The sequence below is a fragment of the Acinonyx jubatus genome, chromosome B2, assembly GCF_027475565.1.
Source record: "Acinonyx jubatus isolate Ajub_Pintada_27869175 chromosome B2, VMU_Ajub_asm_v1.0, whole genome shotgun sequence".
Lineage (NCBI taxonomy): Eukaryota > Metazoa > Chordata > Mammalia > Carnivora > Felidae > Acinonyx > Acinonyx jubatus.
In genome coordinates, this window is record NC_069385.1 from 43,469,310 (window position 1) to 43,488,586 (window position 19,277).

Sequence of the window (19,277 nt, forward strand, 5' to 3'; positions counted from 1 at the left end):
GGACTTAGGTAGTGACAGTGGAGATGGAAAGAAGCAGATAGCTCTGAAATATATCTGTGTGATATTACAGCATAAACTGAAGGTCAGAAAATAAATAAACATCAATTACTTCTTGACTCAAGATAAAACTTTGGCAATAACTTTACAAAAAACTACTTTCAATGAAACCCTTTATATAGTAATAGTGTACAGAAAACAGAATAGGGCAATAGAGTTTATAAAGCTAATCCCATGTTTACCTACCAGGAGAGTTCTCTAATCCCTAGAATACCATCTGATGGATACAGACTCATGTCAAAGGTTTCTATTGCAATTAGAATCCCACTAGGTGGGATTAAGTTCAGAATTTACCAATTCATAGTGAATTTACTTTTATGTGGCTACTATAACCTGAAGGCTTAAGAGAATAGCAGCAAAGAGAATATGCTTAGTTGGATAAAAGGTAAGAAAATAAACTATTTACTCATAAATAAATATACATAAATATGACAAAGGAAATCATTAAACAGGATTTCTGAAGAACTTGTTCTTCAATGTGACTAGGGATTTGGATACATTAAACTGAAAACAGTTATGTGCCAATGCCCATATCAATAAAAGTTAAAAAGGTTTGAGCTATGTTAAACATGGTCCTTGGAGGTAAGCTAATTAGTAAACTAGAGAGTCTTAAAACTCTCAAGTGCCATCTTTGAACTGAAGAAGACATCTACTAATGAAGTCCCCAGTGGGCTGATAGTCTAGATTTGCAGCGTGTATATTTCTGTAGCTGATTTTCAACTATGTTGAGGCATTAAAAGCAATGTGAGACATTACTCTATAAAGAAAAAGGACGGCAAAAATGTTCACAGAACCATAAGCTAAAGGCATTTCATTTTTAATTTCTTGGTTATACCAAACACATGTGAAACAATCAGATGCAACCAAAGGCTAAAGAGAGAGGGAAAAAGTAAAAAAGAATTAGGTATAATAAGCAAAAGGGTAGATATTTGAGAGGGAACATGATCAATTAAATCCAACTTTCTGGGTCATTTACATATTACAAAAATAAAAGAGGCAAATTTGGCTCTTCCAAGAAGTTTTGTAGACTAAAATACTAGGCTCAATGATCGAGCATACTATTATTTCAAATAGAATGTTTTAAAGCAGCATAATGAGTAGATATTTAATTTGGAAATCTGTATAGATCACCTAATTGTCTTAATCTTGACAAGAGGAAAAAACATTGTTCCAGGAGCTGGCTAACACTTACTACTTATTACCAAACCATGATTTATTATACTTCATAGAAAAGTCTCTTGCTCTCAGAGTTGTGTTTTCTAATAAGCATCCTACTATGATGCATTAATGAGTGTTTGCTCTGTTTTAGCAGTAGAATCTAGAGAAACTGAGCAAGTTCAGGAACCAGAAAACCTTGCAAACAATATTGGCCTGGTCTTTATAAAAGGGTCACAATATATAGGAAAATATCCAGGAGAGAAAGCTGAACGTACAGTGTGCCTTCTTTCTTCTCTGGGGACACAAGGAAAACCTAATACCTACACCTCTATCATTTGAAAAATGAAAACTAGAAGAACAAGGTAGAGGCACAATTAAAGAAACAAAACAAAACAACAAGTTTTCACCAATATTAAACAAGCTCAATTAAACTAGCACAGCACACCCTATCCCTGTCAGGAGAATTTTGATCATCTTCTTTCAAAGTAGTTCAGACTTTTTAATCAAACCCTGACATTACTCTCCCCTCTTTTTTTTTTTTAATATTTACCTTCATAAAGTCAGAGAAAGGAAGGGAGGAAGAGAAAAAGGAAGGATGAGAGGAAGCAACAACAAAACTCTCACAGCCATCTTGCCATCATCATAACACTTCACTACAGAACTCAGAAGAAAAATAGTTCAGAGCTGTTGAAGGAGGAGAAAGCTGGAGTAGAGCAATGAGTGATGGTCAATCAGACCATCAGTATCTGAGAACTAGGGATGGCAGTAATTAAAAACGTGTGCCTGGGGCCCAGTATAAATGTATCTTACATAACTACCTTGCTTCTGTTCTTATTCTTACTTTTTTTGTCTTCCCCCAAATGGCAGTATCTTTAATAGATTTATTTTCACTTCTGTTGTAAACTTTCTGTAGCACTACACTGACTATGGGCATTCAATATTTTGTTGCTGTTGTCTTACTTATCAATGGACAGATAGTAAGTAGGGTTCAGGAGGAACAGAAAGTCTTTTCTATCTTCTATTAACTAATATTTTTCTCAATAGTTACAACTTAAGCCTGAAATTCTATCTAAATAGGCCAACTAGATAATGATAAAGGTTATGATATTCTGTCTTTTCAAGTGAAAATATCCCTAGGTTTTTAAGCTGGGCTATCCATCACTGACACTTCAAAGTAAAGTTGTTAAACTACATTGTTATCTCCCAACACTTTGCCTATGCCAGGGCAACTCAAGGGACTAGAGTTTCAAGGACGGAGCCAGAGAGGTGATATATAAGCAAGTGACACAAACTAAGACTGTATGATAACTTCAATAAATGATAATTATACGGCATCAGAACACATGATACTGGGGCAGGAAATGGTGAAGGTACAGAGAAATGGTAAACTTCATATGCTTGGTAATCTTGCCTCCAACTGGCCCTGGGACCCACTGTATTTATTACTAAAACCTTCCTTTAAATAGTTTTGTTCTTTTCCATCATCACAGGTATTCTTCAGGTCATAAGTTGGCTGTAAATTCAATTCTCCAATATTTTATCAGTGTTTAGAGAGTTGTTTAATCTTGAGATGAAGCGCAAACACTGATTTAAAAAAATTGTAGAATCTTTGGAGACAGAGAAGTTTTCAAATAACACTTTTTCTGAGAATTGGTAGAATGAGGAAAAATGTCAGCTAATAGTTCAAATACTGAAGGAGGATGAGAGGAAGAAAAAATAAATAAATACATGAGGAACAAGGGAAATAGCTGATGGGGTTGTATTAATCAAAAGTAAGATAGTAAAAACAGTAGTGTTTTGCCGTTGGGTGAAATGAGAAATGATATTTATTACAGCAAGGGTGGGAGTTAATGTAGTCGGGGGAAGCTAGTACAGAGACAGACAGCAGGAACAAAGGGGGAAAGATATTTGAGACAGAAAAGAAACTTCATGTTATCTGCTTTCTAAGGAAGAGAAAGGCTTGTGATGTTCTTGAGGAAAAATGATGGGTAAAAAAAATATGATATGAATAGAGGAACCTCTAAATGTGTCTAATTCCCTCCTTCAACAAAAAAAAAATTAAAATTGTAATTGAGCTTGTTCTGCACAATTTCAGGTTTTATATTTGTTTGTTTGGTTGCCCTTGTTTTTTTCACATTTCTCCATGTAAGCTGCAACAATTAGGGTCATGCTGTTAATTTTAAAGGGCCAGCCCTGTCTTACTTAAGGAAAACTTAAGAAAAATCACTCATACCTGAGAGGATCAATAAGACGATCTTTAGTGGGAAAGTGTTCTGGAGGCAGAGGGTCAAAGTATTTACATTCTATCTGGCATGGGATCTTTTCCAATCTCTGACATTATAAAGATGAGCAGTAGATCATAAGTCATCAGCAATCTGTGAAGCAATTAGGAACAATACAGAGAGGACTTTGTTCATCTTGGAGATTTACTGATATCTGACCTTGTTCTTCCATAGGAATAATTACCAATCACCTTCTGGTTCAATCTCAAGCCAGGTATCTAATACCAGAATAGGACAAGCTCACTGCCTGGCCTCTATCATCTAAAACCCAGTGAAACCACTAATCTACTCTGATCTTTTCTTGAGAAGCAGTCTATCCATAAGACTTCACTTCAGAAGTTGAAAGGATGGCAGGCTGCATCTGTGGGGATTTTTATTTTCTTCTTTTTTGCTTATTCTGAGTGAAGTGTAAATTGGCTTCTTGTTTTGTTTTAAGAGTCTAAATGTCAAGAGTGCTTAATTTGATCCATTTTACATATGTTAAGAAGGAAATCAGAAATCCTGTTAAGGGCTGAATGCTAAGAGCCCTCATCAGTGACTTGAATCTATCTTGGTATTATTTTTTTACATGTTTATAAGTTGTTTTGGAGTTATGAAATTTGTAATAATTTGATATGTAATTTGACATGTAATAATATGATAAAGACAAAATGACCAAATCGCAAGGATATACATCCACTTACCTTCATACTAAGATACTACTTTTCTTTGATCCTTTGTGTACACTTCAGCCAGAAGGCCATTATTTTGCTGAATGAGGTCTCATAGGCTTGCAAACTAGATAACAAAAATCAGAAAATGGTTAAATGCATTGGAATAGGAAAATGCATGAAAATATGGAGAAGAGATTGTCAGTGGTAGCTAAAAGAGATATGAAGGCAGAAAGAAACAGTATTGGAGGAGCTGAGTTAAAGGAAGGAAGGGATTTGTTGTGAGGGAAAGGACCAGTGAGCTTGGGATTTTTTTTTTTTTTTTTTGTAAAGGAAAAGAGAACACAATCAAGGAAGGAAGTTGGGATTTGGTCAGCTGCAATGAGAAATAGGACTTTGACAAAAAAGAGGTGCTTAGGTACACTGCATACCATGCAACATAATGCCCTCATCTGAAATCCTCTGAATCTTCTCAAAATAAAGCATTCTCTTCAACTTTGTTTAATATTACAACATGTGTGATTGTTTTTAAAGTCAAAAGAAACAAAAACAATTTTATTCAAAACACAGTTCTGGGACTCATGGAGTTTTAGATATAACGTTATTGCCCAGATGCACCTCCAGTGAGCCAAGACTGACCTTTCATCATGAGAGTCAGGTGGCTGAATTTGGGGGACAAGCCAAAGCAGACACAAGCCATGATTGAATTGCCCTTATAGCTCCATATTAAGGTGAAAAGCAAATTGTAGGAATTACTCCGAGTTTGGAGAATGCCTGATCTGTAACTAGACAGATCAAATGGAATAGAGAGCCTTAGAACTCTGGGAGATTGCCAAACTGTAAAAATCTAAGAAACTCTCTCATGAGGCTACAGGATGGAAATTAGTGTTTAAGCCACATCTACAGACACATAATTTATTAAAACACCAGAGTCTTTCTTAGAAGAAAAGAAGAGGTCTGTAGCAGGTATAATTGAATAGTTTTAGGGCCTTTTCCCAGACTCAGACCTGATTCATTGGCACTTGGAGACCTCAGGGGACTGAAAAATCCCTCCTTTACAGAACTAGAGAAGTTTTCAGAAATTACATTCCGGGGCTGGAAAACAGAATGTGCTTCTGAAATACTACAGTAATGTCAGGTCTCAGAAAATGAGAATCAACAGAGATTAAGAGGAATACTATAGGTTTTGCATCAAAAATAGTTTGAGGATTTTAATATATAGACTTCCATTTCCATGGCTAAATGCTCAGTAGCCCTTAAAAGGATGCAGAGTAATACAGGGAGTTGATGGTCTCAATTTATAAAAATGTGTCAGAGACAGGGGAGAAGTCTTCCGAATAGTGATGAGAGGCAAGCGTCTTTGATAGTAGATCACACAGTTGTGCTAGCTTACTGTTTAAAGAAATAAAAGGGCTAGGTCAAATCAGTGCAAAGAAATGTAAACCGCGTTTGCTGAATAGACTTTTTTCAGAATCCCAAGAGGCCATGTGCATTATCAATGTTAGTGAATTTATTTAAAGATGAGGAAAAAGACATTGCCATGGCAGTCCTTAATGATAGGGCCAAATACTGGATTTCAGGGTAAAAGTTCCAGGAAAGTCATGGGGGGCTGAAAAGTTAAAATAGGAAATAAAGCATATACAAGAAATAAATTCTTAAATATATAAGTCCGCATGGGCATGGATAGAAACATTTCTTCACTTTCTGTCAAGAAACCCTCAGAAGTAGCCTAGGACAATTTTTATGGATTATGTCTCTAAATTTATCTTTTGTTCATAAGAATTGGTGAAAGACACGGGCACCTGGGTGGCTCAGTCAGTTGGGCGTCCGACTTCGGCTCAGGTCATGATTTCATGGTTCATGGGTTCAAGCCCCGCATTGGGCTCTATGCTGACAGCTTAGAGCCTGGGACCTGCTTTGGATTCTGTGTCTCCCTCTCTTTCTCTGTCCCTCCCTCTCTTTCTCTGTCCCTCCCATGCTCATTCTCTGTCTCTCTCTGTCTCTCAAAAATCAATAAACATTAAAAAAATAATTGGTGAAAGACAGCATCTCTCTAGCAAATTAGCACTAATCTCCTGAACTGTATCAGAATCCAGATGTGGGGACAGATCCTCTAATACCCGAATGTCAGCTAAGGTCTTTGGGACATAGCAACACTGTGTGTTTATTTCAGTTATGTTGGCAGATCATACCTAAGAAAAAAATAATCAATGAAAACATCAACCTTTTCTGATTGAATAAAAAAAATTCTTTGCTGAGCATAGTCCACTTAAATCAAAAGCAAGAGTAACAGAAAAGACATGACATTCACCCAGTGGGGGGTGTAGAAGACCAAATGATTGAGATTTGGATGGAGAGTGACACTGGGTGTCACTGTATATATTATAGTCTTTTTGATAAAAGTTAAATTACCACACAGCCAAATACTTTATTAAAATTTATCTTATATCCCTTCCTCCCCCCTAACATCTGAAGGGATCTTTTTCTTGCTGAACTTACTGAGTTGTTCAGCTACAAAACATTTGCCACACTGAATTAAACTGTGGTAAACATAAAGACAGAAACGTAGCAGATGACAATAAGTCGAGCAATATAATCATAAAAAGGACATGACGGTAACTGAAGAATACATCTGGAAATAATCAGAAAAGTTTAATTGAAGGAGGTTTCTAGAAGAAGTAGAGTTATATGTTAAGGAGATTCATCATGGGTTTATTGAAAAACGGATGATTTTGCATTTTCATTTATTGATTGTTCAAAAGACAGACAAAAAATCATAAGAATTTTTTTTCTAAAGTTGGGGTCAGAGATATGATTCCTTCTCATATTTCAAGTCTCAAATGTCACTTATCTTCAGAGACCTTCCCTGTCCATTTTGGAAAAAGTAACCACACATACCACACTTTCTTTCAGGTACTCTCAATCATATAATTTGTTTATAAATTTCACAGCATTTGTTCTCACACTCTGCAATTAGTCCTATGTATGTATGTATGTATGTATGTATTTGTCTGTATCTCCATTTAGGATTCATAAAGTCAGGATCCTTTTCTGTCTTGATCACACTATTCACAGACCTACCACATTCTTGGTCCAAATTAGATATATCCAGGAACTATTTCTGGAAAGAATGATTGATTGAAATACTGACTAAATAAATGATGAATGAATAGGGTTTTCTAGAAAATGTTTCTCTGCTATGTACAGTGTAACTTCCCAAGCCTTGCTTTGTTCTAATTACATTAGTATAAAGGTTTTTTTAAAGTAGATTTAAAAGTACCCATGCTCCCTCCATTTTGTCAGAAAAAAAAAAAACTATCCATGTTTTGACAGAGGAGTATAACAAACTCAAAGAATATCTCTGTATTGACAAAACTGAGGGTAACATAGTACTGTCATTTTACGGAACAAATATGTACTCTTTACTCACGTTTGATTTGTTTTCATGAAAACCTTTATTTCCTTGATCATTCTAGCAGTTTGCGATTCAGCAAAATTTCATTCCTTCAGATACAGTATATAAGAGCATTCCTCAAAATTAACTTTAACCTATTGACTCTGTATCAATAAAGCATTCAACTTTGTTCTCCATAAAGTCATGTAGTTAGTTAATTGATACTTTAATTATTTTAATTAAGTTATCACCACTCAATTCATGTAAAGAGGTAGAAAGTTCTACTCTAATCAACTCTTCCTCACAGGACCACTTCTGAACTGAAAACTCAATACACATTATTATCCTTCTTTACTTCTTACTTGTCAACTGAATTTCATAATCCAATTAGGCAACCGGTTATCAAAGAACTTAAGTTTGTCTCTAAGATAAATCATTCAAAGGATTGCCTAGGATGGGTGTAAGATACATTTTCAGCCACCTCTCAGCTGATCCCTTATTAATCTTCAAATCCTTGGTAAACAAAGGTATCTATGGTGATATTACAGCTTTCAAGCTCCTGATGATGAACTTATTTTCAGCCTTTCAGACCTAGCTCCTTTCTCCATTCCAATCTTATTACCCTAAATCAAATCTTTATTAAAACTAATCAGGCTTTTATCTTCAAAAAATCTTGTGTTGAGTTGCCTCCATCTTTTTTTCTTGGGTAAAGACAACCCAGGAAGGGCCTTCAGTGTCTATGATGTTGCTGTTCACAGCTGTTCTTGATAGGCCTAGTACCACCTTAGGAACAGAAATTTTGTGTGCTGAAAGTCGGACAGTAGCTCTTATTCTTGACTACCTTAGGTAGTTATGCTGTGCATTTTTTAATTGGTGTACCATGTCTGATTTGTCCCTGATATCTTTGGAGTTTTTCTGAGAAATGGACCAGTTATGCTGCATCAACTTATTAAAATACATTTTAAGACTTAAAAAAAAAAAAAAAAACTCATCGGGACCACAGAACTACTACACTAACTAGCTTTTCTACTAGTTACTAGCTACTTTTAGTTCAGAAGTCCTTAAACTTTGAAACAGACCCTCTGGAAAGGAGGTCTCAAAACATTTCAGATCATTCACATCTCAGTAAAAAAAAAAAAAAGTCTGTATGCACTCACAACATACACACATTTATATATTCATAAATTATGTGTCTGTTTCATTTTGCTAATGCATAATATATATTTTTTAAACATACAAAAATAAATTTAAAAGGTGAAGTAGAAATAAATAAAAGTTCGAATGTTTTTTTCCTGAAGCCCACTGAATCATATCCTTCTGCCCCAGGGTGGTGATTAGATGCTTCTCAAAAGTCTATCAGTTCCTACATTTTATATGTGCACATACAGCATTCAAGTCATCTTGACCTCTTAGGTTAGGATCCAGAGAATACATCACTTACACTGCCCCCCAGGCTGATTTTACTGAAACACAGATCTTATCCTGATACTACCTTCCCTTTCCCAAACTCTGTGACTGTTCAAAAGATTATGTCCTTTCTTATTTGGTTAGTGAACATTTTCGACAAAATCTGGGGCTAAACTCTGCAGTCTTACTTTCTTGTAGGCCTGCTGAATCCACAGAAAACACCCTTTCTTCTAGTGTACTATATATGGCACATATTTGTGTCATTTTCTACTTATGAAGGAGACTACCAATCATATTTAAATAATCCTGGAAAGAGCTACCATTTATTAAACACTTATTCTGGGTGACACACGTTCATTATCTTACTCAATTCTCAGAGCACTACAGGATAGGTATTATTATCCCCAATTTACAGAAGAGTAAACTGTGTGTCAGAAAGTTATTATATTTTACCAAAGATCACACAGTTGAATTCAAAGCCAAACCTTGAATTCAAAACTCAAAACTTGGGCATGTTACCACTGCACTCACCTGTTTTCACTCCTCAAGTGCCCTCTCAAAGGTAAAGCTTATCCTGATGCCCCAGCACCCACCCTATTCCTCCCCAGCAGCATGAGAAGTTGTCTGCCCTATGTTACTTGGCACTTTGTTCACACATCTAAGCACTTACAATACTGTATTTGAGTATTTTATGTGTGTCTTCTCTCCCACGTTATTGTAAACTACTACTAGAAGGTTAGGAGTGTTTTAATTGCTATTTCTGGTTCATCTATCTGACATTTAATAAATGTCTACTAACACTCTTACAGTAATATAGTACATTAATATTTGATTGTGAATTGAGGAAAATTTTATTTTTAAACAAAAATTGGCCAGTGTTCTGATTTTCATATTTCTGTTTCCAAGTTCTTATGACCTAGGGAACCAGGTGTTACCAATACTTGGGACCATCTCTCATCCAAAAGTAGTGATAGAGTGAATAAAATATTTTTGGAAGAAATTTAAAATCTGAAAATTTCCTCAAACTCAAAGATAAAAATAAAGAGTTGGCACATCATCTAATACTTATAATTCTAAAAAATCTCCTATTTTCAAGGAAAAATACCTTAAGTGCCTTAGAAAAGACTATAAATGATACCACAGATTCTAGCAGAGATTATGTAATTTTACAATATTTTAAGTGTGGATATGGAAATAATCACACAAATCCAAATCAAGGAATATTCTGAAAAAAAAAAAAAAACAAAAACAAAAACAAAAAAAAACCCTGGCCTGGACATTTAAAAAATGCCAATGACATGAAAAACACAGAAAGAAAGCTGGTGAACTGTTCTAGATGCAAAGAGACCAGAAAGACATGAATAAATGTAATATATAGGAGAGCTACATAGGAGGTTATTAGAACAGTTAGGAAAAATTCTTCAATTTCCTTAGGTTGAAAAATGTAGTTATTTAGGGGAATATATGATCTTAGGTGAAATACATGTTAAAGAATGTTAGTTAAGGAAGTGGCTCATTTGTGGGGAGCCTGGGTGGCTCAGTCAGTTGGGCATCTGACTCTTAACTTCAGCTCAGGTCATTATCTCACAGATTATGAGTTTGAGCCCCACATGGGGCTCTGCATTGACAACAAAGAGCCTGCTTGGGATTCTCTCTCTCTCTCCCTCTCTCTCTGCCCCTCCCCTACTCATGTGTTCTGTTTTTCTCTCAAAATAAGTAAATAAACTTAAAATAAAAGAATTAGCTCACTTCTGAGAGTAATTCAAAATTGTTCTAAAATAAGATAAAAGCAATAAAAGAAAAGAGAGAAAGAAATGGAAAGAAGGGAGGGAGACAGGAGGAAAGAATGGACGGAATAGAGGGAGAGAGAAGAATTAATAAGGATTAAAAAAGAAATGTTTAGAGAGATATATAAAGCAAAAAAGGCAAAATGTTAGCAACTGCTAGATAGAGGTGAAATGTACATGAGTTGTTACTGTACTATCATTACAACTTTTATACAGGTAAAAATAAAAAATAAAAACCCAAGGAACAATAGAGAAGATATTACTAGTTATCTATATCAACCATGGAAGAAACTCAGTATTATATGTGTGCATTACTCACTTTCGAGCAGCATGAACATCCAATGGTCTGCAGCAAAATACACAGGATACAGAATAAATCCGTCTGATGTACAGTTTTTAATATTAAGATTCAAACCTTTTTTAAAAGGTCTGCCAAAAACCAAACTTTTCTGACTTGACACTGTTAATATTGAACTCAACTTTCCAATGGTAGCTATAAGTTACAATGATTTTTGTACCCATTCCTGGTGTCCAATTCTAAAGCAATATCATCAGTAAAGAATATAATTTTCATGCCATTTTTATGGCCCATGGACATGATCTCATGTTTTAAAGATGTTAAAATGGTTATTCTAAATATGTTAAATGGGAATTGAAACATGAAATTTTACATATGATTCAAATGTAAGCTAGCCTACCAGGGAAATTGTTATTACCCATTTAGACTAGTATTACCATGTACTAGTAATACCATATACTTATTTTTTAGGCTTTGCAGAAAGTCAGAATCTATTCTTAATTTTTACAAGTTGGTTCATGCTAATTTTTCTATCATGGTATTAAAAGCCAATAATACTCCCATGAACTAGGTTATTATTGACTATGGTTGCTCTAAACATCCAGATACTCAGAAATCAAAATTCCATTTAAATGAAGTATACTGGTATATGATTTATATGACCTTATGAGAAGACTAACAGAATTAAGCTTCACCCAGGTTGGGTTTCTCCTTGGAGTCAAACTGATGAACAATTGAGCAGTCTGGAATGACCAGAATGGACTGATGTTAAGATCAGTGTATCATACCTGGGGCAGATACCATAGACACAGTACTTGATTGCTATATCTTTGAGAGTGAAACCTCCTTAAGAATTAATAACTGATTGGTATATTATTAACATCAGTCTGTTTATAGAACTAGAAATCTCATTCTATTTCAGCTTCTTAAAATTCTTATTCAGCAAAAATAGACACTGAATAGTCATAGCAAAGAAAATAAAATTGAAAAGTGATAGCTTTCAACATAAGAACGTAAGCTAAAGCATACATTTCAAATAAGCAAAAAGTGTACTAACAGGTAAGTAGCCAATTACATTGCCACCACTGCTTGATATAAAATTAAAATTCAGTTTGGACTTGCCCACAGGTTGTCAGCTAACAATATCAAGTGTGTTTATGGATAAATTTAGCTACATCCTCCTCTCTTTTATGACCTTGGCATCTATTTCCAGATAAATATCCCATGAAGAATCTGTCTTTGAGTGATTTTCTAATGATTAAATATTAGAACATTATAAATCATATCACTTGAAACCCCTTTAAAGTAAATGATATATGTATGAATTAAAATCTATTGTATATATAAATGTATATAGAATCTATATACATGTTGGCAAGATAAATAGAAAAGTTAAGTCCAATTTGGCTGTATAAAGCGTCAGAATCATAACCATAACAAATATTATACATGCCTTCCATTCATGAAAACATTCTTCTAGGATTACCAGTTAAACCTCTTTTATTTCCAACAAAATTACTTTGTGATATTGCCAGTAAAGAAAAGGCTTAACCTTTGGAAAAATAGGAAATGCATTTTGCCAAATGAAGTTTTCTCAAAAATAAACATTCAAACAAAAGAAGGGGTTAAAAAATACAAGGCTTTTGGTCTTTTGTTTTGTTTTGTTTTGTTGCTATTCCCACCTACAACAATTAAGAAAATCTTTACACAAAGGTATATTTCAATAGTCCTCATGCAAAGAGAATATACAACTATTTATTTGCCTTTCAGAATTTTGGAAACTCAACCTTCTTAAAAAAATTGAATTATACCCTGAGTACATACCAATGAAGTTTCATTTGAAGAATTAACCTCAGTAATAACGTGGCAAGACAGGGTAATCAGGATGAATTAATATTTAATTTCAATTTATATGGATGAAAGGCCATGGACGTTAGATCTTGCCTGACCTGGGTTGAAATCATGTTCCTGCTCTGACTAGCTCTGTGACTTGAAGGGTTCTGGTCACCTTCTGTCTAAGCAGCCTAACTGGATCTAAGAACCATGGAGTTTTGGTCACAGCTCCTTGGTGATATAAAAACATATATATACCTCAGCTACAGCATACTTCTGATTAATGTGAGGACAGAAAGAGATTTGAGAAGACCTCAAAATCAGAAATTATTTCTGAAACGACACTGCAAAAAGATTATTCCACTTGATTATGTTCATCCTGGGTTAGGAAACTTGGCTTCTAAACTTTTAGGTATAAAAATAGTGTTTTTCAGAAATATAAAAGAACAAAGGAAGTTGTATTCAAGATGTATCATGAGGAGCCAGCAGAGAAGTTTTCCATTGCTTCTTCATTTTTAAATAAAGCCTGTGCAAGGCTGACTTCTCCATAATGAGATTAGTTTGGGAAATTGTTAAATGTTCTCATTTCCTTGCCAAAGAGCCCTCAGAATTCACAGCTCATTAGAACCTTCACAGTAGTTAATAAACAAAGCTTGGTATTATTACCTAATTAAAATATATCTCATTTCAACATTTTATTACCCACCATTAAGATTCTTCTGCTACAGAGGTTACATAAAAATTATTATTCTGCTTTCTTTTAATTGCAAGTTTCACAGAGTAGTTCTTTGATACTAAAACACATAGAAATTGCAGATGGAAAGTCATGTCACCCAATCTAAATTCATTCAAATAAGGCCTGAAACACTGTTCTGAATGTAAGATGATCTAGGAAATCTACTTCAGAATTTGTATCTTAATATTTGCTTCTTTCGTACACTACTAAATCATAAATACAAATAAGAATTTGAATTTGAAATCCATCTATGAGGGCATTTTCTATACCCTTATTCTTTCACTAATACTTCTTGGCACAGTGGAAGGAGCATCAGAAAGGGATCTAAATGCTAGTTTTGGCTTCTGCCATCTCGTGAAACTTTGACAAACTACTTACTCTCTTTGTGCCTCAGATTCTCACCTTTAATATGTTTACAATATCTTCCTTGAACACTTCACATGATGTTTACAAGGATAAAATGGAATTAACTCATAAAAATCAATAATTAGCTTTTATTTTATAAATTTTTTCTTATGTCTGAGAGGTGGCATAATGGGTCCTAAGAATCAATCCCACCCACCACCACTCACTGAGAATGGCCCAGGAGAAGGGGTTCCTAGTTTTGGGTGAGAGGACATGATTAAGGGAGGCCAAGTAAGTGAAGACTAAAAGTACACACTGCAGGGGCACCTGGGTGGCTCAGTTGGTTAGGCGTCTGACTTCGGCTCAAGTCATGATCTCATGGCTTATGAGTTTGAGCCCCGTGTCAGGTTCTGTGCTGACAGCTTAGAGCCTGGAGCCTGTTTCAGATTCTGTGTCTCCATCTCTCTGCCCTTCCCCCCCCCCCACACTCTATCTCTATCTCTCAAATATAAATTAAAAAAAAATTATAAAAAAAATATTAAAAGTATACTCTGTATTTGGTAAGTCTTGACCTCTGTGAAAGGATTCAGTAGGGGAAAGTAAGGTAGAAAGACAGAGACTATAAGCTGGATGGCAGCATTCCCACCAGTGTGAAAGTGGTCAGGAGGAGCCAAGGCATAGGATGGATGCTCTGATGGCCTGAGTGTCAAAACAGAAGGAACTCTAGCGGCACCTGGGTGGCTTGGTCGGTTAAGCATCCTATTCTTGATTTCAACTCAGGTCATGATCTCGAGGTTTGTAGGATGAAGCCCTGCATTGGGCTCTGTGCTGACAGTGTGGAGCCTGCTTGAGATTCTCTCTCCCTCTTTCTCTGCCCCTCCCTGACTCACGGTTACTCTCTCTCAAAACAAATAAACATTAAAAATAACCAGAAGGGACTCTTACAGTAGAACACAGGAGGGAAAAGCACTGGAGAGCAAGGAGGACTCTGCATTTACCTCCACCACCCATGCATGTAGGCGAGGGGAGACTACATGATCACCCTCCACTTGGCATTACTCAAGGGAATTTGTTATCAGGTTCCTTTTGAAGCAAAGGGGAGGAAGAAGGATTCCCTCAACAGCCTGAGAATATTGTAGAGACTGTTTATAATGGAAGGAAAGTTTGAAAAGGCAAAATGTGGGAAAGGAAACAGTGTGTAAGAGAAAAACAAACATGCATTTTGAGTGATGGTAATGAACAGTATGATGAAATGGACTCAAATTTCTGAAGTGGATGAGGCAGCTTCAAGGCTGTGACTGTTTGAAGCCTGAAGTGTTCTCAGGCTTGCTCTGAGGAGAAGCCAGCAGTCTGGGGGATACACTGTGGCCTTCATGGGCTGAGGGCCCTGAACTTCTGGGAGTAGGGTGATACTTGCCTATAGTCTTGACAGAATTCTTTGTTAAATGTTAGCAAGAAGTTATAGGGGTACCCTCAGAAACGCAGGGATTAGGTGTTCTTAAGCCCCTCACATGGTGGTAGACCTAGCTGTTGTATCTGGTAGTTAAGAGAACTCTAGCCTCTCTGTTGGGCATACATGCAAACTTTGGACTCCAGCCACATAAGAATGGGCTTTGGGCCTGTAACACTTTTCACTGAGAGAGAAAGAATCATCACAGCCTGTGATGGACTGACTTCCTTATTTAAGAAAATCTCTTCCTATATCAGACTCTCTTACTCTTTTGTTCTGCTTAAGTACTTGAGTCAATGGCCCTCGGGCACACACCCAGTTTTCTCTAGGGGAGGTGGGGAGTGATGGGATATTTCCACTGCAGCATGAAGCAGGGGATGTGCAGCTACATCACCCTGGACTGCTGGCTGCAGAGTGGATGCCCTGGCCACAGGGGACCAACGCAGTGCAAGGGTCTGGATACTGCATACTCTTTCTCTCCTCCTATTGTCTATTCTCTGGGAACAACAACCATACACTGGTCTCTTGTCTGGGTGGCACTTAAGTGCCTTTAACCTTGGCTACTCTACAGCTAGGTCACCCAGTATATGTGAAAGACTCTCAGTGGATTAGTCATGACCTAGACATTGACATTTCTGTTTAGCAGAGCATGTTAAATTGAGAGGATCATGGGTGATTTGTTTTTAAATATTGACATTTAATGATTATTTAGATATTTTCCAGCTTCACAATTCTAATAACACTCCTACTTACATAAATAGATAAAAGTGACAAATTGACAACATGTATGAATATAAAATAAACACTATACTAAGAGTGTAGTAAGATCTACCCATGTCACAGTCGCAGTTTCATTAACTATTAGCCACAAAATCTCAGAAAAGACATTTATGAAGTTTTTAGTTTCATTTTCATAAGCTTTAGGTCAATTTTTTTGAATTAAAGAATCTCTAAGATCCTAAAATGACACGAGACGTCTCCCTTGACCATATTTTTTTCCACCAGTTACAATTTCAATTAAGTTCCATGAGGTAATTTCTATAGAACTTGGTGAATTCTTCATAACAAAAAAACAGAAAGTTGTATGAAGGCAGGGATATGTGGTCTTGTTCTCTGCTGTATTCTAAGCATCAAGCTAGGATGTTGAGTGAACATGGTGACTGCCTTAGGGAGCTCACAGTATAGGGTGGGTGCTTGTCAACATCACATGCTGTCAGAACCAACTCAGAAAATCTAAAACATACGGTCACTGCAACTCTAGGAATCCTGTGATGTAGAGTTGGTAATTCTTACTCCCACAGGAGCAAAACAAGATGTGTTCCTGAAATCCCAGCCAAAATGCTTAAAGTACATTCCCAGTGGAGTGATGTCATAATATTTAGCACTATACTTCCTACAGAAGTAACTTCCATTTCCTGATCTAGGAATCCAACTACAGAATGGGACTTCAGGGGCACCTGGGTGACTCAGTCGCTTAAGCCTCTGACTTTTCGCTCAGGTCATGATCTCACAGTTGGTGAGTTTGAGCCCCGCGTCAGGCTTTGTGCTGACAGCTCAGACCCTGGAGCCTGCTTCAGATTCTGTGTCTCCCTCTCTCTCTGCCCTTCCCCTGGTCGTCTGGTCTGTCTCTCTCAAAAATAAATAAACATTAAAAAAAATTTTTTTTAAAAAAAGGTACTTCAATCAGCATATTCTCAAGGAACTACATAAAGGAACTTTAGGAAAATAACCCATCTGTCAATTGAAAATTGTATATTGCCTTCTGAATTCACCATGCTTTCTCTTTAATTTAATATGATAATATCAACATAAATTACTCCAATGTAAAGTAGAAGTAATTCCAAATATTTATTTTTTATGATTTTTAAGATTCGCATCAAATATCCCTTTTTTAACAAGTGTAAGAAGCCAAATTGACTTCCCGTAAAGCCCTATTTATAAGCTTTAAGTGTTTACAATTTTATGGTTTCAAATGTTTATGATGCTCTTTCAAAAATTTTTTTTGCCTTAAACCATTTTTTCAATTAACTGATGATGTGCTTTATTAAAAACTCAATAATTGAATCTCGGAAGCAGAGACTGTGGCACACTATATGACATTTATGATAAGGGCATAAAGTTGTTTAAGTCCTTTTTGCCATGTAGAAAATTATTTTTTTATTATTGGATAGTTTGTAAGTTTTTTCAAATAATGCAGTCATTAGGTCAAGTATAACCATTGGAAATTCTGCCTCTAATAAAGGCTTTAAAACCACATCTTCTTAATAGAGATAAGGACTTTTATCTACTGAATAATATAGTCCCTGGTGCTTGTTGACAATTTTTCAAATAAACTACTCACTATGAGAAAATTTTGTAGGAAGAAAAACAATAGTGTATTATCTAAGCAACTTTCAATCAAATATGAACTTAAAGCCTCTTTTCATAGACATGCAGCTCAGATTTCAGCCATTTTTTTCTTCACTACCACTACATTATGTAATATGGATATCATTTAATATGTAAATATGTATTAGGCAATCCCATTTATTATAGGGGATCAGAAAGGGAGAGAATGTATGACTCTGAGACGCTAACAGAATGAAATAGGAAAATTGGAATATCCACATATCAGATATTTGAGATTTGTTCTAAAGAGGTTCTCGAGTATAAGTAAGTAACCCAGCTATTTTCTACAGCCTCGAGGAGGGGCAGTTTCAGACCATTAAATACTTTCTACATCTCAGCCCAAATACAAATCTATTCCAGCAACATTAGAGAATTCCACAACCTTCTTTCCACACACTTCCTAAGATCTTAGAAATACCCTGCCCCTTCTAACAGTGCATAGTGAAATCCAGAGTAGGAGAGAAAATCTTTGACCCTTCCTCTGGGTATTACTGTGCCTCTCCTCCCATTCATACCTTGGTTTTTCATTTCTTTCCTCTTCAGGCTTTTTATTCAACAAACACTAAGTATCTACCATTTCCTAGATAGCTTATACATTAAAGATACATGATAATACATGCTCTTGGCCCCAGGAGAGCTTTCAATTTAAAAGGGTCACAAATAGAAAAGGGATAATTATAGCCCCACATGAGAAGTGCCAGGATGGGCCTGTTTAGAAGAAGCTAACAGGCAGAGAGAGTGAGATTCTCTCAATCAAACTCCTGACAACTAGAAGGTTTCATGGGGGGATGTGACGTTTTTGATCGGTTTTGAAGAATGAGGAGAAATTAAAGACAGGTAAAAAAAATAAGAAATTAAAAAGAGGAAAATGAGAACAAATATATTCCACGAATAGGAATATGCACAACATCAAGGAGACATAAAAGTGTATTCTGCTTTCAGAGAACTCTAAGTATGTGATCATGCTGAAAGCAATGAAACCTTGGAAATACTGGCAGGAAACAAGATGAGGGAGACAGCAAGGGATTTCAAAGGACCTGTATGCCAGACTCAGAAGTCTAAACATCAGGATAAAAGCTATGAAAATCAATTAAAGGTCTTAAGCAGAGCAGTGACATAATCACAGTTAAGTTTCAGAAAGATTACTCTTACAGCAGTGAGGAGAATAGATGGAAGAGCTCCAAATAAAGATTAGGAGACCAGTTAAGACAATTCTGTGGTAATCCAGGCAAAAGTAATAACAATAATAGCAGCTAACCTTTATGGAGCATGCATTATGTGCTCACTTCTGTTCTCAGTGCTTCATATGCATTAGCTCATGCAGTCCCACTATCACCCTACGAGGCATGAACTGCTCTTATTTTTATTTTAAAGATGAGTCAGCTTAGGATATGAGAAGGTGATAAGTAACATGCCAAGGTCCACATAATTTGTAAGCAGCGGAGCTGGGATGTGAACCTAGGTTTGCCTAGCCTGTGATTTCATTATCATG

The 19,277-nt window shown here is 35.9% G+C and overlaps 1 long non-coding RNA gene across 1 annotated transcript in view; it reads right to left on the bottom strand.

Annotated features, from left to right (window-relative positions):
- Window positions 1–3,408: 3,408 nt before the first annotated feature.
- LOC128315533 (uncharacterized) overlaps window positions 3,409–19,277 on the bottom strand; it is a 332,664-nt gene continuing 316,795 nt past the window's right edge. The window contains exons 5-6 of the long non-coding RNA XR_008298370.1: window positions 4,181–4,274; window positions 3,409–3,590 (exon numbers count right to left, since the gene is read on the bottom strand). This is a non-coding gene — a long non-coding RNA (uncharacterized LOC128315533). The remainder of the gene's footprint in view (window positions 3,591–4,180; window positions 4,275–19,277) is intronic.